We start from the raw sequence: 27615 nt of genomic DNA, 5'->3' as shown, positions 1-27615 counted from the left end.
GGACACCAATAAACCTCCAGGTGGCCTCAACGACTCTCCAGAATACTGTCCGCAAGGAATATAAATCCTTCCATTCTCCGACATCCAGTGAGAGTGGAAAAAGCTTCTGGGATGAGAAGCGAAACGTCTTCAAAGAAAAACCAGAACGTCCAGCTCCCTCTTGAAAAAGCACCTTTGGGACCACCTGTGATTCCTTCCGTCTCCTCTTACACCCTGCAGAATCCAGCAGGCCAGGCTATTTCCGGTCCTTTCTAGCATTTTCCCAGGCAGAGCTCTCCTTACTGCTCCTTTCCTTTTTGTGCCTCCTGGGTTCCTTTCCTCCCGCCCGCCCCCCCCCCCCAAGCAAGAAATCCTCAGTCACAAAAATGCTCAAAGCAGGAAGCCCAGCCCCCAAAGCAGCCCACCGCAATGTGGCTGACGTCCTGACGTGAGAAATCGGGCACAAGTAATGATGGCGTGTGCCAGATGATGATGATGCCACGTGTGTGCGTGCGTGGCGTCATCCTGGCATGATCACTGTTGACCATGAATGCCAACGAAAGGGCCTTTGAAGTGACTCCTGCGGAGCCCACTTCCCAGCTTCCAGCGTCCTATTTTTAATTAAAGAGTCATTAAGTCCACGATGAACAGCCAAGTATTGATTCATACCATTAATAATAATTAAGGTCATTGAACGTTTTTAGCACTTGGGGTGGTATATCTTTTAAATTTAGACTCTCTTATTCAATGTGGAGTCTTCCCAGGATTCCTAATCTTGAAGTCCTGCCCTCCCTGCGGGGGCTGTGGGTAGCCTATGCGATTCCTCCGCCTCCAGATTTATCCCCCAACAGAGACTCTGGTGAAAGACGGTGGCTGGCTTGGGGTCCTCCAGAAAGCCCCCCCACACACTGGGTGGGAACTAGAATGGAATCTCCTCAGTCCAAGTAGGAACAGATCTTCTCAGAAGAGAGACATCCATGCAGAAGCTGGGGCCAGGAGCCTTCCACAAGAGAGGACCTGCTGGGGAGGATCTACCAGCCCTTCCTCACCTCCATCGATGTCACTCAAAGCTTGAGGGTCTTCCCCGCATCTGCTTACACCCCGGAAGGAGCATCTAGTGCATTGTTGCTCAACCTCATCAACTTTGAGACTTGTGGAGTTCAACTCCTAGAATTCTCCAGCCAGCTTTGCTGAGAAGACCTTATCACCGATGCTTCCAGAGTTGGGATCTGCAACATATATTCTGCTGGCTGAGGAATCTTGGGAGTTAAAGTCCACAAGTCTTAAACTTGGCAAGGTTGAGAAAAACTGGTGTAGCAGGTCCAGTTCCAGCAGATTACATCCCTTGCCCAGATGTTCCTCCTGAAGAGACCTTATCACCAAAGCTTCCAGAACTGGGATCTGTAGCATATCATGGTTATGATTCTGTTTGGGGGCTAATAAAGCTTCTAGGAAGGGTAGGATGCCAAGCTCTGTTCCTGGAGTCCTCCGTGGCTGGGGACATCTCCCAACTGGAATGACCATTGGGTTCTAGAGCCCATCTTGGAGCCGGCCACCTACCATCAAGGACAAGACCAGACAGTCGTGACACCTCATCCTTCTACGTCACCCCATTCCTGGCTGAAACAAGGCCTGGGCCACCTTTCTAAGAACTGCAGGGGAGGCCACCTTGCCACTGACCTCTTCCACCAACCCCACAACATCCAGGGAGGGTGGCTGTCGTTGACCCACCCACCCTCCACCTTCTGCAGTCCTTGTTCTCGGCTAGGAGTGACAAGCCAGTGCAAAAGTCACGGAGGGCCCTCGGTGCTTTGCCTGGTGGAAAAGGTCAGCAGGACAGCTGCTGTGGCACATGGTGATAGATGAGCTCGGTGAGGCATGAGCTGACCTTAGCAAAACAGCTTGGTGGGAGGGGGGAGAGGGAGGGAGGGGGAAACGCCAGCCCACCTGAGCACGGCCTGCTAGCAGACAAACCTTCCTTAAGTGGGATTCTTAACAACCGACTTCCTAATAACCTACAATTACAGCTGGGTTGAAAAAAAATTGACTTACAGCCGGTCCGTGTGTTTATGACCATCACGGTTACGTGGTCACCATTCGGGTGATTGGAAAGCAACGGCTGCAGTTCCCAGGGTCAGACGGTGGCCATTTGCCACGTTCCCGGGGGAGGGGGGGAGGTTCTGACAAGCAAAGTTAATAAGGGGAAAACGGATTCACTTAATGGCCGTAGGGGGAGGGGAAGGTCATAATATTAGGCAGGACTTGACATTGGTTCCGATGGTGGGGTTGAAAGATCTCTCCTGGGCAGTCAGAAGAGTGTCCCATCCCGGCCAAGATGTCAGGGGGCTCCATGGCTGGGGATGATGGGTGAAAGAGCACCTGTCCCATTTTGTTCAGCCCAGCCCAGCCCTTCCCCTCCCTCTGCCTGGCCCAGGGTCACTCCGGGCCTCTGATCCAATGAATGGCCATCTGGCCACTCTGCCTACAAGGAAAAGAGGGAGATGACGTTCTGGCATGTTCCGTTGGAAGGTTTAAAAATGACAATATCCCCTCCTGGTATGAGGCCATCATGCAGATACAGGTGGGCCCCAACTTACTGTTCCGTTAGTGACCGAAGTTACAACAGCACTGAAAAATGACCGTTTTTCACATTATAATCATTGCAGCAATCCCCGTGGTCACGTGATGAGAAATTTGGATGCCTGGCAGCTGACTCACACTTACGACTGTTGCAGTATCCCTGGGTCACCTGATCCCCTTTTGTGACCTTCTGACAAGCTAGTCAGTGGGGAAGCCAGATTCTCATTACAATTACATGACTAACAATAGTGATTCACTTAACAATTGTGGCAAGAAAGGTGGTAAAATGGGACAAAGCTCAATTAGCACGTGTCTCGCTGAACAACATAGATGTTGTGCTCAGCTGTGGTTGTAAGTCCAGGACTCCCTGAACGCTGCCTCTGAAACTGGTGCCTTCCTTGTCAGGGCCAGGATACCTACCTACCCCTGCTCAGTGGGTGGGGGGTTCGTAGCCCTCAAAGCCAGTGGTCCTCACAGCTGTCTCAGAATCTGTCTGGTGAAGGCCTCGGCCCTCTTTATCTGCTGCTGGACGTCTCTTTTCTGCAAGGGGAAAGAACAGAACAAACAGAACAAATGGAAAATAATAGAAAGGAATGGAGTGTGATTGGACACACAAATGTACAAATTCCTCTGGACTCTACCTGTGGAAGGGCTGCCTTCAGACAGCAGCTCCAGGAGGGGCTCAGGGGCTGCATTCCCACCACTAGGCTTTGCCCAGTTGGCTAGTCAAGGTTTCAATGTTTGGGAAAAATAGATTAATTCAAACATCAGGTTGAGGTTCTGGTGGGAGTTCAGCCAAGGTGCCCGTTAAATCTCCTTTATTTCTGCAGAGGGGACAATTCTCCAAAGGGGGTGTATGTGCTTTGTCCTTTTGCAGCCCCTGAACTATGGAATAGCACACCCAGCCCCTGAAACCTGGGGAGGGGGGGGTGTCTCCCACCCTACTGCTGTTCCAGGAGCCCTTCAAAACCTGGCCGTCCTCCCAGGCCTCGGCTGAGTGATGGATATGTTTATTTGAGACATCGATGTGGCCACCCAGCTCAAGCAAAGTCACCCGGGCAGCATGTCACAAAGTCGACAGCCAACGCAGAAGGGAAGGAAAATATGCGGCATTAAAAGAAGCCAAATGGTGAAGATGAAAACCACGGAGAGGGAATGCCGTTCAAGTAGACTCCAAATGTCTGCAGGGGCCTCCGAAGACCCTCTTGGGGGTATTTCTGTACAGCCATTTGTTTTGCCTGGACATTTATGGTTTCTATGGCCGATTTGTCTTTTATTATATTATCAGTCTGTGTGCCTAGAGTTGTTGTAGAGTTGCTGGGGGGCTTCAATATAATAAAAGGGGGAAGGGAAAAGGAGGGAGGGAGGGAGGAAGGAAAGGAAGGAAGGAAGGAAGGGATGGAGGTGGGAGGGAGGGAAAGAGAGGGGAAAGGGGGAAGCGGGCAGGGGGAAAGGGGAAAGGAAAGGAAAAAAGGGAAGGGAAGGGAAAACCAGCTGCTTGTTGGTGCTTTGGGCAGGAGACGAGATCAGTAGCAAAATATTTTCTCCTTGGCTTATTTCCCCCAATTTGTGCAGCGTTGATGGAGGGTTGTGGTTGAATCCACCCTGCCAGCTCCTTTCTCGGCAGCCTCCTTTGGTCAGGATTCCCCGCCAGAAACGGAGTCTCTCAGCTTCGGAGAAAGGCAGCCACGCAGCCACGGGAGCCAGCCTCTTCTGCTCAAGTTGAGCTGCACATCTGAGACTCCTTGGTGATAAAGTCACCAATTATAGCCAAGTGGTTGAGCACAGGCAGAATTGCCCGCCAGGTCTTGGTCTTCCTGCGGGCGGTTGGGACGTCTTCTGTACGCGGCCTTGAGCATCAGACAAAATGCTTGCCTGAGGACAAAGATCGCAGCGACAACAGGCGAGGGAGGCCAAGACACAAACCTGTCCACGTGAAGATCACACCAGGTTTCCAAAATTGGAGAAGGAGCCTGAGAAGAGATATAAAGACGCTAAAGGGACCAGGAAGACAAATTAAAACAGGACAAGCCGAAGGGATCTGTGTAGCCTCAGGAGAAAAAAGCAGAAGATGAAGGGATGACTCAGTGGAAAGCCTTCTACTATTTCAAGTCATCAGGAAGAAAGAGGAGAAGATATTTGGAAGACAGGGACCCCCGTCGTGGCCTCAGGTTGATGACCCCTGGCAGAGGAGGAGTCCCCAAAGGGATCTGCTGATTGAACTGGCAGGGATCTGTTATGGCCTTTGAGAGGCTCCTTCAGAAGTTGTTCCGGTGCTCCAACACTGGAGGTCTTTAAGAACAGAGATTGGACAACCATTTGTCTGAAATGGTGTAGGAGAAAGGTGTCCGAATTGGGAACTTTGTGGATTTCAACTCCCAGAATTCCCAGAAGCTGGCTGGGGAATTCTGGGAATTCAAGTCGGACACCGCTGGTTTAGGGTCTCCTGCTTGAGCAGAGGGTTGGACTAGAAGACCTTCAAGGTCCCTTCCAACTGTTACTTTGTTTTTCCTGTAGGTCAGAAGTGAGCCACCGTTTACAGCCATCTCTCTGGTTGCTTTCTGGTCACTAACCAATGGCTAATGCAGGGACCTTATTAATCGCCGCCATCCCATCTCCACTCTACAAAACAGGAAGGTGCCCAGATTACCAGCTGGGCTGTCCCTCCTTCCCTGCCCAGAAGGGCCCAGTGGCTTGGCCTGGCCCAGCCCCCCAGCGAGCAGCCTTTTCCATAATTCTACATCTTTTCCCACTCGGATCCCCTGTTGCACAGCTACTCCAGAGACGCGGCACTCCATTCCTGATGATTAATGCACTCAGTCCCAAAGACACCGACTGCGCCGTACGGAAGGCCCAGTAAATGTGATTGATGAGTGCGCACTGCACTGATATGGGGGAGGAGGGGGGGAGATTGGGTTGTGGGGAAGGAAGATCGGTCAGCCATCCGCTAGCAGCAGCTGAGCTTGCTCAGGAGACTGTAGCGCCCTCCCACCCCCAAAGTTGCACGTGGGAACAAACAGCCACGTCAAGGCACATGGCCAAGATTTTAGCGCATGGACTGACATCTTTTGAACGACATCTAAGGCAGGAGAGCCCAACCTTGGCAGCTTTAAGCCCCGTGGACTTCAACCGGACTCTGGAAAGAGTGCAGAGAAGAGCAACAAGAACGATGAGGGGGCTGGAGGCTAAAACATCCAAAGAACAGTTGCAGGAGTTGGGTAGGTCTGGTCTAATGAAAAGAAGGTCTAGGGGTGACATGAGGCCATTGTTCCAATATTTGAGGGGCTTCCGCAGAGACGAGGGGGTCAAAGTGTTTTCCTAAAGCAGCAGAAGGCAAGGCAAGAAACAATAGGTGGAAACTAATCAAGGAGAGAAGCAACCTAGAACCAAGGAGAAGGGACCTTGGAGGTCTTCTAGTCCAACCCCTTGCTCAACAGAAGACCCTCTTCCATGTCAGACAAATGGCTGTCCAGTCTCTTCTTGAAAACCTCCAGTGTTGGAGCATCCACAACTTCGGGAGGGAAGCCTGATTAATTGTTCTCATTGTCAGGCAATTCCTCTTTATTTCCAGGTTGGGTCCCACCTTGGTTAATTTCCATCCATTGCTTCTTGCCCTGCCTTCAGGTGCTTTGGAGGATAGGTTGACCCCCTCTTCTTTGGGGCAGCCCCTCAAACACTGCCAGGGAGCTACTGGTACAGCCAGGGGAGAAACAGGAGCGCTTCTGGCCATCAGGTCAAAGTCAGGACTCGGCTGGCTGAACCAGGTCAGAGGGTGATTGGACTTGGCTCCTGGCCAAGGAGGGAGCTCTCTGGCTGAGTTGATTTCCCAGCCCCCCCCCCCCGCTCCCCCAGCAATCGGCCCCATTTTGTCAGAGCACATGGTGCCTCCAAGGCAGGCTGCTGGCAAACGCCTCCAACGAAGACCCCTCGTGCCCAGCCTATAATTACAGAGATAACGAGGGAGCAGTTATGGAGGGTGCACATACCTCTCTCTCTCTCTCTCTCTCTCTCTCTCTCTTTCTCTCACTCACTCACTCACTCTCACATACACACGCACACACACACACTAGAGCCTGCTGCTGTTACCTTGAAAATGCAGAGGACGGAGGTGGAATCAAAGAGCAGCGGAGAAAGAAAACAATAACACAACCTTCCCCTCCCCACATGCTTCCATAGGTACCAGGCTGCAACTCCCCATCATCCCCCTCCCTGGCTTAAACTCCTGCCAGATGCTGATGGGATGCGGAACCAGAGCCTCCCTCGGCTGGGGAAAACCGAGATATTTGGAGCAAAAGCCACACAGATGTTGGCTGTGGAGTTGTGTGGGGGGGGAAGTGGGGAGGGGGAGGTTCTGTTATGATCCTACAAAGGAAGGGAAGGGGGGGAGCAAAGGGGCAAGGAATGTCAGCTTGCGGCCTTCTCCTTCTCCCTCTCAAGGGGGGAGAAAAACCAGCTTTCCCCGTGTTTTCCTTCTGCTGCGCTCAGCGGCCTTTGATGCAGACATTGCAGAGAGATATTTGTTCAGCGAGAGCATCCATCATATTTTATGAATGATTTCAAGGCCACTTCCCAACAAACAAAGCGAGCCGCAATAAATAATAAACAACCAGCAATTAAAAGATACAGGGGAAAGAGAAGAAAGCTGGGGAATCTGAGATTTTTTTCAGATCAGAGCGAGGAATTTAGATGCCGAGTGAATTAAATACCAGCCAGGAATTTCCTTCCTGCTCCCTTTGGACATGGGAAGGCTGACCGATAAACTGTGACAATCATCCTGTTGCTGATATGCCTGGAAAATTGGTGGTTGTTCCTTTCTGACACATGCCTAAAGACATGTAACATGCGTGTTTTGAAAATCCTCCCTCCCTTGGTCTTCACAATGCTAACTCAGGGAGCCTGCTGTGTGGTGAGGAGGCTTATCTTGCTCTCCCAATCAAGGGGTAGTAGCAAAGGGGACTTGAGTAGGTCAGTTCCCCTGTGGATTGGTACCCAAGTCCCCAGGAAGCCCCCCAAACAAGAAGCATGGACATCTAGGTTCTGTGGTCTTCCTGCCTTCCGTCCACCAGCAGGTTGAAGGCTGGCAACTGCAGAGTTTTGGCTTCCAAAGAGATGCCCACTCTTGGGGCAGAAGAAAGGACCCCTTTACCACCAACCTCTACGAGAAGAGCAGGCAGAGCTGCGGGAGGCGGGATCAAGCATGTCATCAGTTTAGAGTCATTGTGTTCCCACAAGGGCTCCAAGTCCAGCCCCTCCTGAGTTCCTTTGACCCTTATCTGGTGCCGATTTAGTGTTGAACTTAAGTTGACCTGGTTAATGTCTGCTGCAAAGAATCAAGATCATTCCTAAGGTTGCCGCGTAGAAGATTTATTCAAGACTATGCACAAGAATCTGATCAGCTGACATTGGACACCAAATTGGCGCCAGATAAGGATCAACAGCAAAATCACAAAACTACGTCTCACTTATTTTGGACACGTCATACGGGGGAATTCAATGGAGAAAGCAACTGTTGGGAAGAGTTAGTGGTAAAAGGAAACCAGACGCCAAAGAAGCCGGTGGCTGGACACTATCTGAGCTGACATCAGCCAGAGCATAGAAAAACTCGAAGAAGTTCTGCAAGATGTGGAGACCTGGCCCATGGAATTGCCAGGAGTGAAATTCGACTGAATGGATTACGTCATCGTTGTCATCATCATCATCATCATCATCATCATGGGTCACCCGAATTCAGGAGGGGTTGGAATTGAAGCGTTTGTGGTAACATAATGATTCTAAACTGATGACTTGCTTAACTCCACCCCCAGTTCTGCCTGCTCTTCTCCTCCACAAACCAGGGCAGGCATACATTACTGAGATGATGTTTGGGGTGCAGATGGAAGGACCCCCGGGACTGTGTAGCAAACAGAGTCTCATCCTTGTCTCTGCCACTGTGGCATCTCCAGGAGTGGTGGTGGAAAGCAGGACCCTCAGAGCTTGCTCGAGATGGCGGAGGCCTTTGCAAAATTGAAATACCTGGGAAAACCTTGCCCACGCCATTAGGACTCCTCCCTGGATGAATCCCCGGCCTTTTAGCCAATTAATTTATCTATTAAATATAAATACCCTTGCCTCTTACCCAGACCTCCATCAAAGTGGTCCTGGAAGGTCCTGGAAGAAGAGCCCTGACTGTCTGCTAAGTCAACAACAGGCTGCAAGAAGAGAATTCACATTCCGTTTGTACTTCATTTGTGAGAAGGGCAACACACCTGAACTCAATTAAAAAAAAACTAGCCACAATTAATTAATCAGCAGAAGCTTTAGCGGATTAATCTATGAATTAATCCAATTAAAATTTGCAACCGTTCTAATAATAGCTATATACCCGGAGCCTAACAGAATTGACTGGCGTTTGAATTCGCAAGCCACTTACTATTTAATCATCCAAAGCTTGCTTAATCGTTCAGAGTCTTGCAAGTATTGAACGTGGTTGTGAGTGTCACAGAGGTGGTGGGCTTAAGCTCTCCCACAACCATGCAGGGATTCAACAAAAGGAAGGGGTACCTGGTGCTCTCTCAGCCTGCTTGTTTTCTTGCAGATGTTTCATGACCCAACTAGGTAATATCATCAGTGCTAGAAGGGAGTGGGGTTTAACCTAGCATTGATGATATTCCCTAGTTTGATAATGAAACGTCTGCAAGAAAACTACCAAGCTCAGAGGGTCCAAAGCCCCCCCCCAGTTTTCTTCCTCCTCCTCCTCCCTTCTAGCACTGATGATGTTACGTAGTTGGGTCATGAAACATCTGGAAGAAAACAACCTTTGCTACAGATTTGTACTGGCTGAGGAACAGAGACCCCTCCCCCCTCCCCCCTGCCCTCCCCCTTCTCCCTCCTATAAATAAAAGAATGCCCAATTACGAAGGTTTTTACGCTGAATGCCTGCGGACTCCAGTTTAGCGTGCAAATAGATTTAATGAGCTGCTGCAAGCATAAATATGTGCCCCTCCCCCTTCTCGCCCCCCCCAGCCATTTTCTCAGTAATGAATGAACCCCGAAAGTCAGCCCTGCTCCCAGCTTGAGGGTTTAGGAAAGAAAGACCCTTGGCTCCAATTGTAGAGGAAAAGTTTGCTTTTACTAAGGTCCAGTGGTTACAGCGTAAGCAGAGCCAGATCTGAATGTCCCCGTGTAAATTCGGTGCATTTTCCTTCTCCCAGGTCCTCCCCCCCCACTCTTTGGTCATCTGGTCAGTGTCCAGTCGTGGTCAGATTAGTTCTTTTGGTAACGGTTCTGGGTTTGGCATCTCTTTGGTAAATGTTTGCATTCCATTCTCATGGTTGTGTCCTTGGATCTCTCAACCATTGTCTCCAATGGGCACCTCTGGTTCATGCCCCTTCCTTGCATCCCCTTGCCTGGCTCCCCCTCTCCCTTTTATGGCAGGATGCCGTCAGTACGAAGGAAGCCGAAGTGGCAGAGATGGCACAACTGACACCGTAGACAATACGGCAAAACTGGAGGGCTGTTTTTTCCCCCAGCATTTGTTAAGATGTGGCCCACCATTCAGTACGCAGAGCCACATCTAGGTGAGCGCATTCAGGAAAGGGGTTTGCTGTTTTCCCTCTCCCTAAATTAATTTGAGGTGAGTGAAATGCCTCAAAATAGTCAAAACTGAGGCGAGGGTCCACGGACTCCGGAAGCGACACAAACAGGGCAATTATGGGCTTGCATAGCCCAGGTGCATTATGTACAAAGGAGAGCGTGAATTTGGTGTGCGAGCAGCTATTCTTCCCCGCTCTTTAAACCCGTGTGCACACAGCCCATTTCACCCGGTGGACTGCTGTCAAAATTATAGCTCAGTTTTCTCTAACTGCCCAGAATGGAGACAGACGGAAAATCGGAGCTAGTTTGTGCCAATATATCAAGAACCCATCAGGTTAAGGCAGGAAGAGCAAATGGGTCTGGGGGTTTTACAATTTCTGGGGATGATTATCCTGTTTTTCTTGGCAGCCTCTCCACCCTCTGGGCCAGGGCTCGGGGTTTTCCTGATCCCCTCCTCTGCTTCAGATTCTGCCAGCCACCCCCCAAATGCGCCCTGCCCCTTTTCTCTGGCTCTGGAACAAGGATACCCCCTTGGAGCAAACAGGATCCCCGCCCTCCCAAGAGAGAGCCTGTCATGGAGACCCAGGAGGGGAGGGATCCTCTGACCAAGCGTCTGACCGTCCAGGTCAGCCCGCAAACCTGTTGCAAATATCCCAGCTCTCTGGAGAACAGGGAGATGGAGGAAGAGCTGCACGGTTGCCTAGCAACTGCGAAAGCAGAAAGGCTGGACCAGGCTGGGGGCGAGCATCCCATCTTCCCTGGCCTGAGCCCCAGGATGGGGTCACTTGCGGCTGCTTGATGGGGAGAACCCCTCGGTTGTGCCTTACCCTGTTGCACGAACCAGGCCCTGGTGATAAACCAGAATCGGATGGCCCTGGTTGGCATCAGACATAGTGTGAACACAACTGCTCTGTTTTGTGCTATCAGGGATGGGCAGCTGGGCTCCCCAACCCTTCCATACAATGCCCCAGTCCTCCCTTCTTTCAGCAAGCCGTTCTGGAGAGATTGGGCTGTTTCACCCAGGAATTGCAATTTTGCCGGTCCCGAAGAGGTTGGTTGCTGCATACGCCCCCCTCCCGTCTCCTCTGCCTGGCCTCATGCTCCCCAGAAGGAGCCCCCTCCCCACTTTGACCCACGGAGACATCCTAAGGTGGTCGCCTTGGTGGCCAGCGGTACAAGCAGAGTGCTGTGGTGGAGACCAGGCTGAAAGGTGTGCCAAGCTTCAGGTGTGACCTTGAGAGTGTCTCCAGGGTCACAGGATGCCAATTTCAGATACGAGACCCGTGAGGAGCAGATAAAGATGGGGAAATGGCAAATGGCTTGGCACTGCAGATTGGAAATTGTCTCTGGGGTCCTTGGTGCTCTCTAAACTTGGTTGTTTTCCTACAGATGTTTCACGACCTGACTAAGTAACATCAGCAGTGCTAGAAGGGAGGGGGCTTTTCAGGGAGGAGGAGGAGGAGAACGACGACGACTGTTGGGTCCTTGGCATCCTCTAAGCTTATTTTCTTGGAAACGTTTCACGACCCGGCTAGGGAGTCCTATTCTCTTCCAGCACTGATGATGTTCCCTAGTTGGGTCATGAAATGTCTGCAAGAAAACGATCAAGCTCAGAGGGCACCAGGGACCCCACAGTTCAACGGTGAGCTACCATGATTTTTTTCTATCAGGTTTCTCTCCCTGCTCAGTTCTTGCCAGGGTACAAACTCACCACTTGTGGGAGGTTTTCGAAATTTAGTTGGGGGCCCAGTTTCTAAAAACTGTAGGATGCCCCACTGCCATAAACCCCATCTTCCCATTAGCCCAAGATCACTCCACCTCCTCTTCTATTCCCCCTCTCCTCCTCCTCCTCTTCTTATTAAAACCAAAACCTCTTTAATTAGCTTTTGAGATATTTAATCATTACAGGCAGCCAACGCAATATTTGTTTAGCTGCAGGCATTGTCTCCCCCCCTGGAAATGGAACTGAGCCACGAATAAAACAATGACTCCGCTCTGGGGGGTGGGGTGGGGGGCTGCCCAATGCTGAACCCGGATTGTTTGTCAGGGAAGGTGGGGAGATGGGGGGGGGAGGCCTGGTTGCCAATGCCTTTGGGTCCTGTTTGGGCTCTCTGCCTCCCTTCCTTTTTCTTTGCAATTTCCCACTTTGCATCGTCAACTCCTCCTCTCTGCTTTGCCTCGTTCCTGAAATGCAGGTTGTCCTCAGCTTATGACCACAACTGAGCCCAAGATTTCTGTTGCTAAGTGAAACGATCGTTGAGTGAGTTTTGCTCCATTTTGCGACTTTTCCTGCCGCAGCTGTTAAGTTTAATCACCGCAGTTGTTTAAGTTCGTAACCTGGTTGTTAAGTGACTCTGCCTCCCCCCCCCACTGGCTTTGCTGGTCAGAAGGTCGCAAAAGGGGATCACGTGACCCCCAAGGACATGGCGACCGTCATAAATCCAAACCACTTGCCAAGCGTCTGAATTTGGACCCCTCGACCATGGGGATGCGGCAACCAAAAAACGGCGTGAGAAACGCTCATGAGTCCCTTTTTTCAGTGCTGTCGTAACTTTGAACGGTCACTCAACGGAAGGTTGTAAGTCGAGGTCTCTCTGTATGTGAAAGAGCGAAGAAGGACAGGCCTGCCTCTACTCCCAGACCGAGGAATTACTTCCTCACTAACGCGGGGATTGGCTGCTTTAAGAGTTGTGGACTTCAACTCCCAGAATTCTCCAGCCAGCTTACGCAGGTTGTCCTTGACTTACAGCCACTCATTTAGTGACGGTTGTCCAATCTTCTCCAATCAGAGACAAACCAAGCTCCCTTGTGAAGGGGGGCACGCAGGATCAGAGGCTGCTTTCTCTTTCAAAAATGAAAAATACATCTTTATAGAAGCACAGCGAGGGGTGCATTGGCCTCCCATCTGGCTCCCGAGGTGGGTGGGGGGTGGGGGGTGGGTGTAATTGGGCAGAAAGCCTGGCATTGCCCTTAGGCTCCTCTCCTTCCTTCCTTCCTTCCTTCCTTCCTTCCTTCCTTCCTTCCTTCCTTCCTTCCTTCCTTCCTTCCTTCCTTCCTTCCCTGCCTGCATCCTCCTCCCCACTCTGTGGGTTGAGTTCCACCCGAGCCCATTTATCTCGCTTAGGTGGAAAGGAAGAAGGGATTGTTCTGGCAGCCGATTCCCGACTTCCACTCCTCCGTCTTGGGACTCCGGAGACAGGCGAGTCGGAGGCAGATGGCTGAGCGCGCACCATCGCTCTCCCCGCTAATGGGCCTTCCACCTCAAGCACATCAGGTGACTATTATGGGCTGGAGATGATGAGTCGGCTTGTCAGGTTGCCTGGCTGAGAGGCTGCCTTGCTTTGACATCTGCTTCCCTGGCTCCTGGCAAGCCGGGTTGCCTCTCCCGGCTCTCCTCCGAAGCCACAAATGGCCACACTGGGACGCGTGACCGGACCAGCCCCGGACGGAACCAACGGAGGAGTCAGCACTGGGCCTGGCAGAAGCTGGGAAGTACGGAGTTCTGTGAATAGGCTGCACACGGGTCCCACAAGATCCAGAGGCTCTTAAACCCTGGCTTAAGGTCTGGAAAGCGTGTTCACGTGTTCCCAGACCCCAATTGACTGCAATCATCCCCAAAGAAGGGGTACAGCAGCCCAAGCCAAGCTGTGTCCCCAGGACCCCGGTTTGGTGCCTCCGAGGTTCCCCCTCCTGACCAGCCGCTCTCTGACCTTCAGCCCCCCTTCCTCCTTGGTTCTCCACCCCCAGTTAATATTTCTTCTGCCCTCCGAGTGAACCTCCCAGGAGTTTGTGCAGAAAAGGCCAAGAAAAGCCCTTGAAAGGTGATTTATGCCTACAAAAATATCGTTATTGGAGCTTGCCCGACACGGCTGCTTGGTTTGCAAGGAGGAATTGGCTAACTCCAGGAAGAGGGATGGTGGTGGCAGGATGCTGGCCACTAATTGGGGGTGCCAAAAGAGAGAGGACTAAATGCCCCCTCCCCTCCCCCTTGCAGTCCCTGGCATCCCCCCCTCCACCCAGCCAACCTTCGCCTTGAGATAGGATGAACCGTAGAAAACTGACAGCAGAAAGAATTATGGCTCAATTGTGGTCATTGTAAAATGAGAAAAAGAGGTTTTCTGTACTAGATCATATAAGTCACCCCTCCCCACTCCACCCCCCCTTGCATAATTGCAGAGGAATTTCCACAAGCATTTTTGTAGAAGTGGACGTGGTTTCAGTGGGAGTTGCATAATGCCGATGCTCATTTTATAACACAATTGCTCCCCCCTCCCCTTCTAAAGGCCCGCCCTCTCCGATTCCTATTGGCTCTCCCTGTAATCTAGCCAAATTTAATCAGCTTCCGCCTATTGTATTCTGCTTTAAAAATTGGGCAGAGTGGCTCCGAGGAGGCATCCTTGTAACAAAGCAGGTTTAAGCTTATTAATCAATTAACTTCCCTGCCTTTTGAAGAAGGGATCAGAAAGCCAAGATCTCACACCCAAGGTAGAGTTTTATAACATCATTTTTTTTAAAAAAAAAATAATCCATTATTTCCCCAAGCTCTCGGAGAGCTTAATGCCTTGGATGCCAGGAAAAGCAGTGTCTGGTTTGAAATGATAAATGGTGCTTCCCTGCAAGTGGATCCTGCAATTTCATCTCACTTTAGATTCAGATTTAGACAATCTGGGCGGTGGGCTGGGAAGAGAAGAGAAGAGAAGAGAAGGGGAACTCATCAAACTCGCATATGGCACTAGGTCGGCAAGAACATCCAGCACCCCCCCCACCCCTCAGAAGGCTACCTCAGGATCCAAAAAGAGCCTGGCAGAGTTGAATAGTGGGCTCTTTCCAACACCAGGAAATTGAATGTGGAGAAAAGCAAAGTTTTACACCTGGGCAGGAAAACCCAAAGGTACGAGTACAGATTAGGTGAAACCTGGCTCAAAAACAGGCACTCCAAGAGGGACCCTGGAGTCCTAGCAGACATTCGCTTAAACAGGAGCCAGCCATGTGTGGCAGGAGCCAAAGCAGCTCACACAATCCTTGGTTGTATAAACAGAGGCACAGAATCAAAACCACGTTTTGAAGTATGAGTGCTGCTCAGTGGTGGGTTGCTACCGGTTCACTCCGGATCGGACGAACCAGAAGTGGCAGCAGTGGAAGGCTCCGCCCACCCGCCTGGACATCTCTGTGCATGCACAGAAGCGGCATGTGTGTGCAACAGAGCACGCGCGCCCACCAGCGAACCGGTAGCAGCCAAAATTGAAACCCACTACTGGTGCTGCTTTATAAAGCCTTTGTAAGGCCATGCCCGGAGTACAGCATCCTGTTTTGGTCACCACATTACAAAAAAAGAAAAAAAAAGTGCAAAGAAGAGCAACTGAGATGATCAAAGGCCTGGAGGCTAAAACATAGGAAGAACGGTTGCAGGATTTGGGTCTGGCCAGTCTAGAGAAAAGAAGGACTAGGGGTGACATGATAGGAGTCTTCCAATATTTGAGGGGCTGCCCCAAAGAAGAGGGGAGCCAACCTATTCTCCAAAACACCTCCAAAGGCAGGAGAAGAAACAATGGATGGAAACTAACCAAGGAGAGAAGCAACCTGGAATTAAGGAGAAACTTCCTAACAGTGAGGACAATTAACCAGTGGAACTACTTGCCACCCGAAGTTGTGGGAGCTCCATCACTGGAGGTTTTCAAGAAGAGACTGGACAGTCACTAGTCTGAAATGGTAGGGGGTCTCCTGCTTGAGCAGGGGGCTGGACTAGAACACGGATCCCCAACTTCCAGTCCATGGACTGGTACCAGTCCACGGCATGCCAGCCACACAAGCAAAGCCCCATCCGTGGGAACTAGGCTTCCTCCGGTCTGTGGAAAAATGTCTCTCCACAGGACTGGTCCTGGTGCCCAAAAGTTTGGGGGCCCCTGGACTAGAAGACCTCCAAGATCCCTTCTAGCTCTCTTCTGACTGATTGACAGAGAAGAATCAAGGTGTTCCTCCAACACAGGGACACTCAAGCACAGCCTGGGTGTGTTTGCACGCTGCCCCGATCTCTGATTAACTTGAACCACAGTTTCAAAGTTGGAATTAGCGGAATTAACCTTTGCAGAACTGTAAACTAACAATCCACTTTGGCAGCGTTTCCACACAGCATCCCGAGTCATAAACCGAGCCACCGATCGTTGCCTAATGTGCTGTGTGAACTGAGCCGTGGGAGCAATTGCAGAGGAGCCTTGGATGAGAACTCAGGATACGGCTTGCGTGTGGCCAGAAGCCATAGCTGGGTTATTGATGGGAGTGAACCTGGGGCCACCGTTGCCTACAAACTGACAATGGTGGCTGCTTGGCAGCGACACAACACAGCTTCTGAAATTGATTACCGGCCCGAGTGCAGGAGGTGTGCATGAGATGGAGGTGTGCCCAGACCCGTTAACCTGCCACAAAGATTGAACAAAAGCAACATTTGGCAACGGACGAGCATGGAAAGGAGTCTTGATCAGCTCTGTGGCCCACTTGGCAATGCGGTTTAGAGTGGAAGGCACGAAAAGGGGGCTCTGGGTGTCTTTCTTAATCTGGGTTGGGGTCTTTTGTGGAACCAGGGCTCCTAGGAACCAAAATACACCTCCGCCTGGGGCAAGGAAGGGGGGCAGAGTTAGGGAAACCTCGTGACCAAGTTTTACATGGTGCCAAGTCTGGGTCTTTGTAGCTGGACTGTTCCTTACTTCTTCCTTTATTTATCCATCCAATTTCTAAAGCTGCCCATCTTGGTCAATGAGTCTGGGCAGCTTACAATTCAAAAAACATATTGCAGTCGAAAACATTTCAAAACAACTGGAACATCCAAAATAAATAAATGTACATGGCAGCCAAGAGACGTGGCCAGTTAGCAATGCAGCTGGAAAACGGGGCCCGTGACCCCTTCGTCACCCCAGGCTGGGGGGCACAGCCAGGTTTTCAGGGCTGTGCAAAAGGCTAACGGGGTTGGGGCTGATCTCCGAAGGGAGGGCGTTCCTCAAAGCAGGGGCCGCTGCAGAAAAGGCCCGTCTCCCGGTCCCTCCCAGCCGATCCCCTTTGGCTGACGGGACCTGCAGCCCTCCCAGTCTGCTGGATCGGATTGGACAGGTAGAGACCCTCGGAAAAAGACCCAAAGTCCCAAGCCACGTAGGTGACCGGTCCAAAGTCACCCAGGCAGCTCTCATGCCTCAGGTGGGACTAGAACTCACCGTCTCCTGGTTAATTGGCCCAGAGTCACCCACTGGCACCTTGGACTGTGCCCGGAAACGCACTGGTAACCCTGCACTTATGGGGAAGATGAGGGCAGGAGCTCTCATTTCTGAAAGGAAGACGTCGTGGGTTTCGTTGATTGAGTCACACCCCACGCCTGAAGCTTTGTTCTTCCTGACTCAGCTTGTATATTTTTTAAGAGAGGGATCTTGCAAGCGGTGCTAGAGGTAGTCTCGACTTATGACCACAAAGGAGCCCAAAATTTCTGTTGCTAAGCAAGGCAGTCATTAAGTGAGCTGTGCCCCATTTTACAACCATTTTTACCACAGTTGTTAAGCGAATCACGGCAGTCGTTAAGCAAATTTGGCTCTCTCCCCTTGACTTTGCTTGTTGGAAGCCGGCTGGCAAGGTCACAAATGGTGATGATGTGACTCGGGGACAGGGCAACCGTCACAAGTACATGCCAGTTGCCAAGCTTCCAAATTTTGATCACGTGACCACAGGGATGCTGCAACGGTCATAAGTCTGAAAAATGGTCATAAGTCCCTTCAGTGCCACAACTTCAAATGGTCACTAAATGGTTGGTTGTATATAAAAGCAGTGCAGTTTGTCTGCGGTGTATTTATGAAAGGGAGTGGAGGGGGAGTACCATGGGTGACTCCCTCGTGTCTACTGTGAGCTTGGCATGGCCTGGGTCTTCCTGCACCCCACATTTCCCTTCTCTGGGGTGCTGGGAAGCTGGCTACAGGATCCAGGCTACGGTCTTGCTGGAGTTGCCTTCCTGGCCAGGCCCAGCTGAGGGACGGTGTGCCAGGTACCATTTCGGGCGAGGGCAGAGCTTGTCCCGGCTCAGACCATCTGTGCCACTCGCTGTAGTGCCAGGCGCATGCTGTGCCGGATGGGGTGCCACGCCTCTGTGCCCGTCTGCTCTTGGCACACACAGCCAACTGCACCTCCTGTGTGTGTGTTTGTGTGCAAGAAAGTGGGGGCAGGGGGCCAGGGCAGCAGATGGAGAAGGAGCAGCCGGCTGGAGTTTCTCCACCTGCTTGGCATCCTTGTCTCAGCGAGGCTGAAGGCTCCCCCCCCCCCAGTTCTGGTGGATGTGGAGGAGGGCAGCCCACCCCCAGGGAAAGAGCTGCCCCTGCTTTGGAAAGAGAGAGACCCTGCTTGCATTGGAGGCCTGGGTCCGGTCCCCACACTCAGGGGAGGGGGGGGCTCACCTATCATGGCTGGCAGTCAGCCCTGGCTTACAAACCAGCATTAAGCCACAAGGTGCCTAGTTTGGGTACAGCCAAGCAATGATCATTGATTAAATCAATCATGTTTCGGTAGCTTCAAGCCAGCAAATTGTCTCCTGAACATTTTGGAGATGGTTTCTCCCCATCTTTACCTGGAGAGGCCAAGGGTCAGTGCTGAGCAAGGCACCCACAGGAGGGCGCTCTCACAAGGGACACCCGGCGGCTGCAATGGGTCCCACCTGTCCCACGGCAGCAGCTGCCATCTTGACTTAGCTGACATTCTCTTTTGTATCTTTTTTGGCAAATAACGGACGGCTGTGAACTTACCTAGTTTTCCTTCCTCCTCTTATTTTCCCCACAACAACAACTCTGTGAGGTGGGTTGGGCTGAGAAAGACTAGGTGGCCCAAAATAACTAAGCTGCTTTCATGCCTAAAGTGGGACTAGAACTCACCATCTCCTGGTAATTGGCCCAAAGTCACCCAGATGGCTTTCATGCCTATGGAGGGACTAGAACTCACCGCCTCCTAGTTTCTAGTCTGGTGCCTTCATCCCTGGTCCTGAGACTTTCTCCATACCAAGCTAGAATGGCCCAGGTGAGTTTCATCTTCCCCCTGGGCTCACCATGATAGCTTCTTCCTCCAGGACTGGGCTCAAAACAAGAGACAGGCAGAGACATTTGAAGCATCCTTTGAAAAATCTCCCCCACCTGATTTTTTTTTGGGGGGGGCAGGAGAGCCAGTGCAGCTCCCAGATCAGACCTTTGGGGAGCGCCTTGAATTCTGGGGATTTTGCATCCGTGATTTCCATCTTCTCGGCAAGAACCCTGGACTCCCAGCCAGCCAGCCGTTCTCGCTTTCAGCCCCCTGAAAGGGGGTGGCCTTGAGATGGGGGTGCACCAAGGAAGGGGGGGAGGCTTGTTGGGAAAAGAGGCAGCCACCCACCAAATCGGTGTGCCTGGCACCTGTCGTTTTATCAATGGCGCCTGTTCTGGAGATCTCCATAGCAACAGACCTGATCTTTTCTTCCACCGTTTCTTAAGGACCAACAACTGACAAGAACTTGCCAAGAGCTCCCTGGTCTTCTCCCTCCCCCTCCCTTTTTTTCTGGTCAGAGATGAATCCCCCCTCCTCCCCCAAATTCTCTTCTCCAACGATTTTTGCTGGGTTCTGTGCCTTATGAATGCGGAAGGAAGCTCCTTCCCTAGATTTTGTCAGCATGTTTCGCATCGCAAGAAGCAGCTGTGCATTTTCAGATAACGATGAAGGCGTCTTCACACGAACACTGGATTCAGCAAAGCACTGGATTCAGTCACTGGATTCACTGGAGTTGGAAATCAGAGTCTGGATAAACATTTTCTTGTGGTGATTCCTATCCTTCTTTAGTGCCCAAATGACCTGAAGTTATTTTCAAAAGTTTTAATTGGAATCTCTGCCTCAGGAATCTGTAGCCCCTTTTAGGTAGCCACGGATTCATACTTCGTGGTTTGGGTGTTGCATTAAACCAGGATTTTTATCACGGTTTGTTGAACACACAGTTATGTCTTCAGGCTTGGAGTTCCCGGGCAACCGATTTTGACGGCTCCAGTTGTACATGCCAGTTGCCAAGCCTCTGGATTTGGATCAGGTGACCACGGGGAGGCTGCCACGGTCGTAAAGGTGAAAAAACGGTCCCAAGTCACTTTTTTTCAGTGCCGTGCTAACTTCAGTCACTAAATGAACGGTTGTAAGTCAAGGACTGCCTGTTTTTACATGGTTTTATATTCTTTTGTGGTGTGTTGTCCAGAGTCACCTTTGGCGAAGTGGGCTATATAGAATAGAATAGAATAGAATAGAATAGAATAGAATAGAATAGAATAGAATAGAATAGAATAGAATAGAATAGAATAACAGAGTTGGAAGGGACCTTGGAGGTCTTCTAGTCCAACCTCCTGCTTAGACAGGAAACCCCCTAGCATATAAATTTGATCAAATCAATCAATCAATCAAATCTCCAGGGCCAGACCCACAGGTGACGCTCTGTGCGTTACTCCCAGCCCCTGTTCTGCTTCCTCTGGAGAGCTGGAGATGTGCTTAAGTTAGGAGGATCTGCTTTGGGGATCCGCTTTTCTTCGCTGTGAGACGTGGGGGGAAAGCAGAGATCCGGAATCCGGATTGAAACCGCCTCTCGAAGCGGAAAAGCGCAGCAAAGCACACCTGTCCGGCGCGAAGCTGGAGCAAGACCTCCGCCCCGCCCCGCCCCGCCCCGTGTCCAATCGTCTTCCGCTCCGCCTGCCTCATTTGCATAGGCAAACCGACCGCGTGAATATTCCGCAGGTGAGCAGCTTTGCAGTCAATTGCGGAGCGCGCGTCCCCGCGTAACTTTACACGCCCGTTTATCGGACGGCAGGTGGCGGGGCTAATGAAGCGCCGGCTAAGGAATTTTGGTCCTTATAAGCCGGTTGTTGGAGGGCGACGCTCAAAAGGGCGGAAAAAGGGAGATTAAAGATTAACAGAGTTGGGAGGGACCTTGTAGGTCATCTAGTCCAGCCCCATCTAGTCTTTTTTGGAAGGACCCTGGATTTTGGGGAAGAAGAAGAAGAGAAAGAGGGATTTGGTTCGGGGAAAAGACAGTGGATCACCTGTGCTTAATTCTGGGACTCTCTCCCGCCAAAATGGGGCCCGGACTGAGGGTAAGCCACTTCAAAGCCAGGATAGGTCTTGAGAAGAGGGGATGGGGATGATAGGGAGCTTAATGCTGATGATGCCCACGGAGCTGGTTGGAAATGCCTCTCAAGGCTGGGAACTTGAAGATGTGTGGACTTCAACTCCCAGAATTCCCTAGCCAGCCTCACTATATACTCTTAACTTTCCTTTTGCGTCCATTTTCCACTTGGTGAGGACTCTTCCTGCACTTTCCTTCTCTTGCCTGTCTCCACATCAAGATTAATTGGATGCTTCTCCGGTGGTAGCTGAGCCTGGGGCATTTCCCCTGATCCTTCTGGATATGCCAGGACTGCAACTCCCAGAATTCCTAGGCAAAAGGGACAGTACTAGAGGGGGAATCCTGGGAGCTGCAAACCCAGCATACCCGAAGGGCTCCAGGTTGGGGAAAGAGCACTGCCTTCTTCACCTCCACCAAGCAAAGGTACTGAAGAAGTAGCTCCAATCTTTGTGTAGGCTGTGGTCCTGTTATTGACATGGATTGCCTTAAATGGCACCCCAAGATAGCTGTTGGGATGGTGCCCCTGGGGTTTTGCCTTTGTGTGGGTGCGTGGTGGGAGGGGGAGGGAGAAAAAGAAGAAGGAAAGGAAAAGAAAAGAAAAGAAGAAAAGAAAAAAAGGAAAGGAAAGAAAGAAAGAAAGAAAAGACTAGCTTTGAGGGTTCCGTTTGAAGTGGCTGAAACAGGATTCCCCCAGAGTTTCATTCTTGCCTCTTGCAAGATCGATGGTCAAGGATTCTGACCGGCTGCCCATCCAAATGTGACCCAACTGGAAAAAAATCCGCGGGGAGGGGCTCACGTGAAGCCAAGCTGGAGCTGCCCTTGGAAGACAGAAAGGCTCCGTTCCTCCCTGCAGGGCGAGTGTGGGAGGCTTGCAGTGTAGTCCGTGCATGGATGGAAGGGCTGGGCGTCAAGCCTGATGTGAAACCTATGTGGATGTGCCTGTGTGTGTGTGTGTGTGCGTTGTTGCACCTGAAGACCCCACTGTTGCTGGGTGGCTCAGGAGCGTTTACCCTGCAAAGCTGCAGCCTCCCCCCCACCCCCACTTTTAGGTGTGCAAAGAAGGTTGCACAAGAGGGGGATGGGTTCCTTTTTGCTGCAGAAGGCAGAGCTGGTCTCCTGCTCCGTCTGCTGTTCCAGATTTCACACTTTTGGGGCGTGTTATTCTCCTCTTGATTAAGCGAGAGTTGTTTTGGGGGCTAGATCAGGGCCACAGTTTGGTTTCTTCCTTAATTCTGTGGTGCAACTCCTCCTCCTGGAGGGGGTGGGTAGGAAATGAGAACCACAAGTATCTCTGTGTGTCTGTGTAGCATTTCCTCCCAAGCAGACTAAATTAGGCAAGACCGAATGAGCCCGCAAGATGGGGACAACCCTTCCGTGTCCACATTTTAGGTTTGCAAACCCCAAACCCCACTTCGTCCCCGCGATTCCCAAAGCAGAGCTGGGGAAGGTAGACTGGCAAGGGAACCAGGGGTCACAGGATAACAAGAGTTGGAAGGGACCTTAGAGGCCTTCTAGTCCAACCCCCTGCTCAAGCAGGAAATACCGTTTTCAGACAAATGGCTGTCCCAGTGAAGTTTCCCCCCCAGTTACATAGACGTCATCATCCCACTCTTCGGTGGGGAGGGAGGGAGGGAGGGAGGGCCTGGGCGATCGAGGACCTGTGTGCCTCCTCCAGAGGACCATTCACCACTGAAGGTCTTCTTTCTCGCAAGGGGTTGGAGGAGGGTCTGCTCCTGTAGGGTGTCTCTCATCGGAAGTGAAGTGCATTTCTTCTGAGGTCTCCCCTGCTGGTACTTTCTCTGCAAAAGAGAGTGACAGCCGTTCTTTCCGCTTAATGTGGTGAGACTAATGGGTTCCACAGGCCTTACCCCAGAGGAGTGATTGGGGAACGGGGCAGGAATTAACACCGATTAAATCTACAACGCTGAGGCTGGTCCAGCTTTTAAAGCAGAGTTGCTCAAAGTGGGCCACTTGAAGATGGGTGGGCTTCAACTCCCAGAATTCCCCAGCCAGCCTGCTTTAAGACTGGTGGTGTCAGTAAGGAAAGGACTAGGATCGCTTGTAGAGGATTTATGATCGCAGCCTGTACAACAAGAATCTGGTCAGCTAACGGTCAGAACTAAATTGGCACTGGATAAGAGTTAATGGAATTCAAGGGGCTTTGGACTTTTGTGGGAACGCAAGGATTCCAAACTGATAACACCTTTAACTTCACCCCTCTAACTCTGCCTCCTCTTCTCCTACAGGAGGACTTCAACTCCCAGAATTCCCCAGCCAGCCTGCTATTCTCTTATATAAAATGTTTGCCGTGCTGAGAGTCTCACAGGTATTATAAGTATCCAGGTTTTACATTTTTAGTATGGCATAAGTAAAAAAATGATGTTTAAAATCCGCATCAACCTTTCCTTTATGGTAGCACAAATATCCATGGCACCCAAATCTCGAGTCACGTCCTTCTAACCCCAAAAGTCTGTTTCTCAGCAACGTCCATTCTTCCCTCCATACTAAATCGCAAGCTGCAAAGTATAATTTCAAATTGAGTAAATCCAATCCATTTTTTTTCTCTTTTACTTTTTGCAACACCATATATTTAACTCACGTTTTTTTCCCCTGCCACACAATTTCAATATATCTTTCTGCCATTGTTTAATTGGTACATTAGATGTCAAAACGGGTATTGTCTGAAACAAAAAAAAATAACGTTCTAGGCAAAACATTTGTCTTAATCACGGAAATTCTCCCCAGCGATGACAATTGTGTTTGCTCCCATCTTAACATATCTTTTTAAAATTTCATTTCAAGTCTTAACATAATTATTTTGAAATAAGAACAATTCATATTTGCATATTAATACCCAAGCATTGGATCTTCTTCTCAACCTTAAAACCCATTTTATTCATCAATTCTGTTTGATCTTGTATCTTTCAATTTTTTTGCCATCATCTTTGTCTTCTATTTGTTAAAACCTCTTAAAACCCGCTAATGCACCAAATTCTTTAAGTTTTCCCATTAATATTTAAATTCCCTTTAAAGAATCTTCTAAAACCAGCACCAGGTCATCTGCAAAAGCCTTTAGTTTACAAGTCTCTTGTTAAATCTTTATAGCCTTAATCCTCTATTCTTATTATATCTCTATTCAATATTTCTAGAACTAAAATAAACAAAAGAATAGACAATGGGCAACCCTTCTTGTTCCTTTTTGTATCTCACGTGGTTTAGTTAAATCCCCATTAACCCTAATCCTTCTGTGAAATGTATATTGTGTATTTTATCCATTTTATAATCTCTCCAAGTTGATATCTCCCAAATTTTTTAATAAAACAATCCAATTCAAATTATCAAAAGCTTTTTCTGCATCTAAAAACGTAATACAACTTGTTTTTATGTGGCTGTTTCCAATATTCCGGAATATCGGACACAATTTTAACATTACCTTTTAATCATATTTGAATTAAAAACTTTAATGATCTTCATAAATAAATTCTTGTAAAATTCTTTTCAATCTATCAACTACCATCATTGTGAGCAATTTATAATTGTTATTAAGGAATGATGTTGCTTTATAACTTTTTGTCCTGTCTCGGCTTACTGAGTCATTACAAGACACAATTAGTCCCCCAAAAAACTTATTTTATTGTAACAGCTGAGAATTATGTTCATTCCCAGATGAGTCCCAATTAGTTGCAAAAAAAGTCCTTCGGAAGAAGTCCTTTGGGATAATCACCAATCTTTATCTTCTTTGACACCCTGCCAAAGGCCTTACTTGGCAAAGCCCCACGGAGTTCAGAAACAAACAAGAGATGCCAACTGGAAACAGAGTTAGCAACGTTGCTTTCCTGCAGAAGGCCCAAGTGCCTTTTTTTCTCTTTTAAGCCTTATGGGAGGGGCCAATCATCTCCTGGCCTTACTCCCGAGTTGTCCCTTTTGCTTTAACTGCTCTTGCCTTCTGGCAGCTCTGTACATGCATGCACTAGAAACAGGCTCCTCCTGTTCCTCTGCCTCTCTGCTGTCCAACTCTGGGGGCTCCCAACTCCGCGCACCACTCCTAGATGGCCCTGGCCCCATTTCTGCTTCTGACGCAGAGTCCTCGTCCAGGCCTTCCCCAGACTCCAGGACTGGCCCATGTTCCTCCCCAGCCTCCTCACTGTCAGACTCCGCTACCAGCTCCGCAGGCTGCTGGCGGACCACAACACTGTCCTTTTTTGAGCACTAATGCAAAATTTGTGTCTTTCGAAGTCTCAGGCATCTTTCCTCCCTGTAAAATAAAATTCTTCATGTTTTGCAAAGCTTGTAAAAGTTCATCCTTAAAGCGTTTATAGTAAAAACCTGAAAATTGATTTGATCCAGGCACTTTTCCTCATTTAATAATTTTTATAGCTCCAGAAACTGTTATTATTATAGATTTATTCATAATCTTGTTTCTCTGAAATTTTTGGTAATCTTTGTTTTTTTCAAGTATGCATCTATTTTTCCCATGTCCTCTATACAGATGGGAGTAATACTGATGAAATGCTTTTCGTATTGCTGTATTGCTTGTTAATCCAGTCTCCCTCTTGTTCACTATTTCCTTCCTCCCTTCTTTCTTCCTTTCTCTCTTTCCTCTCTCCATCTCTGTCTCCCTCCTCCCTCCCTTTCTTTTTTCTCTCTTTCCTTCTTCCCTTCCTCCCTCCATCTCTTTCTTCTCTTCCTTCCTTCCTTTCCTTCGTCCCTCTCTCCTCCCTCCCTCCCTCCCTCTCACCCTCCCTGGCCGACTCCCTGGGGCCCTCTGCTCCTTGCTGGCCCTTGGCAGATTTCCAAGGCAGGCCAGGCTTTGCATGCCCCCTCCGCCCCTTCCTGCCTGGCCCACGTTCTCCCTGGCAGCAAGAGGACTGACAGTTCAGGTGTTGTTTGGGGGAGGGAACTCCCACATGGTTCCTGCTAGACAGCCCAGCAGGAGGCCAAGCCAGAAAGGGTCTGGGGGCTGCGGTCTGCCTTTCCTTCCACCCCGGGCTCTTTATCAGCGGCAGCATCCATCCAGATGGAAATAAATCCGTGAATACTCCTCCCCCCTCTCCCAAACTATTCTCCTGTCTTCTCTGGAGAGGCTGTGAAGAGCTGAGCGAGTCTATCGCAGAATCTGGGTCAGGGACTGGCTCCGTCTCTGCCGAGATGCTTTGGAGAAGCTGCACGTTGCTTCAGGGAGAATCGCTTGTGCTTGCTGAGCCTGGAATGAAAGGGAGAGCCGTGGAGGACAGGGGAAGCAAGGGGGCCTCTGAGCACAGGCAGAGGGCCTCTCTGGCAGCTGAAGAGCAGATGTCACTGTCAGACCTGCCCCAACATAGACATTTAGGAAAGAAAGACCCTCGACTCCATTCGGTTGAAGTAATAGGTTCTTTTACTAAAGTTAAGCGGTTGCAGCAAAAGTAAAGCTAGTTCTGAAGGTTCCCGCACAAAGGTTACCTTTTCCCTCCCTTTTTACTGGCCCTCCCTCCCTTGGCCATCAGTGTCCAATAGGATGCCTTTATGATGTTTTGGGCTCGGAACTTGCTGCCTCTCAATGCAGTTTCATATTCAGTTCCAGGCCAGTTGTCCTTGGAGGCTGGTTTATTTCGGTTTGGCACCTCTGGTTCTTGTCAAGGTGTCTCCCCTCCCACCATTTGCCTTCTCATTCCCAGGCACAGATCTTACTACCCCAAATTCCTCCCCCCTCCCTTGCGATTTATGGCAGGATGGCAGCGAAGCGAAGGAGCTGGAGAGGGCAGCCACGTTCTGTCTCTGACAGAGCTCCTGCGGGTAGGAGACCCTTAAGATGCAATGACCCCCTGGTCACCTGGGGTTGTTGTGGGTTGCACCTTCCAGAAAAGTCTCGGGGACACTTCACTTGCGACATGTACAGCCTCGCCTTGCACCATTGTGTTTAGCCGTCCTCTCTAGCTCGCTGCCCCTCTGTGTGCTATTTATTTAAGATGGAAGATTTTTTTTTTTACAAAATGGAAAGGAAAGGGTACATATCCACACCTGAACCTTATCCACACATCACACTAAGACTAAGCCATCATTTGTTTAACTAAGGTTTACTGAATACATTATGGTTTGGCTGGTTTCATCCAACGCGCCAGGCAGGTAAAGTACGGTTCTCTAAATCGGACTGCACAGCCGGCTAAACAGAAGACAAACAGCCACTTTGAAGGAGCAAATCTAATCATGCGGAGGATTGGGGGATCCTGTAAACTTTAGCTCTGAGCTGCAGCCCATCAGGTGCCGTTCCATTCACCCTTAAAGCCCCTCGTGGCTTGGGACCAGCTCACCTGAGGGATTCTCTCTCCTCTGTCAGGCATAAGCAACCAGAGCAGCTCATAAAA

This window comes from Pantherophis guttatus, chromosome 10, assembly GCF_059756535.1.
Source record: "Pantherophis guttatus breed Tessera chromosome 10, ASM5975653v1, whole genome shotgun sequence".
Lineage (NCBI taxonomy): Eukaryota > Metazoa > Chordata > Lepidosauria > Squamata > Colubridae > Pantherophis > Pantherophis guttatus.
Note: the sequence above shows the minus strand (reverse complement) of the source record.